The sequence below is a fragment of the Gavialis gangeticus genome, unplaced genomic scaffold, assembly GCF_001723915.1.
Source record: "Gavialis gangeticus isolate Ggan-Ray unplaced genomic scaffold, GavGan_comp1, whole genome shotgun sequence".
Lineage (NCBI taxonomy): Eukaryota > Metazoa > Chordata > Crocodylia > Gavialidae > Gavialis > Gavialis gangeticus.
This window is the reverse complement of record NW_017728997.1, coordinates 10005226-10007392: the sequence shown is the minus strand read 5'-3', so window position 1 is coordinate 10007392 and position 2167 is coordinate 10005226. Positions and strand designations below refer to the sequence as shown.

The 2167-nt window shown below is 51.0% G+C and overlaps 1 pseudogene; it reads left to right on the top strand.

Annotated features, from left to right (window-relative positions):
• Nucleotides 1–1134: 1134 nt before the first annotated feature.
• LOC109288887 lies at nt 1135–1532 on the top strand (annotated as a pseudogene).
• Nucleotides 1533–2167: the final 635 nt, after the last annotated feature.

The following is a 2167-nucleotide window of genomic DNA, read 5'->3' as shown; positions in this document are numbered from 1 at the left end:
CTGGAGCCAGTTCCCCAGCCATCAGACCATGAGATGGTCAAGGCCACAGTTCCCCAGTTTAGTCTTGAGGACATCGTGGGAGACCAAGTCTTCCTGAAGTCCAGATAAATGACATCAACTTTGTCTCCCTTGTCCAGGCAATGCATCACCTGGTCATAGAAGGAGATGCGGTTGGTCAGGCAAGACCTTCCAGTAATAAAACCATGTTGGCTGGCATTCAGTAGGTTGCCTTCCGTTAACTTGTTGCAGACAGATCCCATGATAATTTTCTCCAAGATCTTTCCAGGGATGGATGTCAGACTGATAGGTCTGTAATTCCCTGGATCTTCTTTCTTCCCTTTCTTGAAGATTGGGACCACATTACTGACATTTTAACAGCAGGACCTTTACATAGCAACTGGCCCAACAGTCTCTAACTGTGAGTTATGTCTCAGATTATGGGCAAGCATTGCACTGACCGGCTCAGTCCCTATAGAGTCAGAATTGCAGTCATGTGTCCTGGGACCTACACCGCTAATAGCTTTCAGAGATTCTCTTTCAGGGGCCTGCGTTTTGGAGCAGATGATGTAGTCCCATTCCTGCGGCTGCCTTGAAGTCCTATGCAGCCACAATATGCGGTTTTGAGACAACTGTGAATATTAGGTGGAGGGAGTGGGGGAGAGAGTGGGGCATCGGAGAGTTTTCCCCAGGCCTGAGCATTCTGGGAGCCCAGATTGGCCAATTATTTTCAGTGGCTTTTAGGCGAACCTCACTTATTTTGCGCGTGACATGAAAGCAGGGATTCTCCATTAGGGCACTGTGGCCCCTTGGGGTACCCTGAGGTCCTCCCAAGGGTGTTGCAGGGCATCGCAGAGCACTGGCACCATTTGGTGTGCCAACAGGATTCCCATGAGATGCCACCACGTGAAGACTGCTCTGCTTTTCTCTGCTTTCCCTGAGTTCTTTCCCACAGAAAAAAAACCTGCTGTATTATTTTCCTGCGGTCACAAAGCAAGCACAAACAAAGAGCTGGTGTGTTCCTATGGGGGGCTTGAGGCTGCCAACATAAGAACTGCCATTTACTGGTTCAGATCATAGGTCCATCTTGCCCAGTCTCCTTTCTGCAGGGGGATGGCATCACTTAAATGCAAAATCATGTCCAGCTGTGGCAAGCAGGGAGACAAGGTCCATGCTAAGGCTAAGTCAAGGTCTTCCCAGGCTTGGCTGCAGTTTCCTGCAGGCTGCATGCACTGTCTGCTTCTCAAAGGCAGAGTGAGTGGGAGCTGGGGCACCAGTCTGTTTGGCTGCAGTGATTGAATACCTAACGGCTGAAATCCTGGAGCTGGCCGGGAATGCTGCCTCTGAAAAGAAAGCACACGATTCCCCTGCCCCTCCAGCTGGCCAAACACAAGAATGGGGAGCTGAACAAGCTGCTGAGAGGAGAGGAGTCACCTTCGCCCAGGACGGGGTCCTGCCCAACATGCAGGCGGTGCTGCTGTCTAGGAAAACCAAGAGACACAAAGAGACGGGCAAGTGAGATCTGTGCAGATTTGGACCTAGACTCGGGAGTATTCATAACAACCCTCCCCACCCCCCAGTTCTGTGTCACACAGAGGCAGAGAGTGGAGGATCACAGGGAGACTGAACTGGGTCTGACCTGGGTTGACTTTTCCACTGCTTCTTTCTACTTGGCAGCCTCTGGCACTTCAGGAAGAGGAAGCTCTGATTCAGAGGCCGTGCTGCTCACTGTCCTGCTCAATGGCTACTGATACCCCTTTCCTCCAAGAAAGCATGCTGGGCAGGGAGAACTGATGGAGTGGGAAGGGTGGGGAAGTGAAAGAAAGAGAACATGAGAACTGCATTTTGCTGGGGGGCAAGCAGCCCCTTGCAGGCTGGAACTCTGCCCACTTGCAAGGGCAAACCCAGAGTTTCCCATGTTTTTCTGCTTTAAAGGAGAATCCATTTTTAAAGGTCGTTGATCCATTTTTAAAGTTTGTCTGTGACCCTTTCACATATCCTTGTGACCCACTTTTGGGTTGCGACCCAAGGGTTAAGAAACATTGATCTAGTCCAACCCCCTGCTCAAAGCAGGACCATGCCCAACTATCTCACCCCAGCCAAGACTTTATCTACCCAGGTCTTAACACCTGCTAAGAAGGGGGAGTCCCCAGCCTCTCTGGGCAGCCTG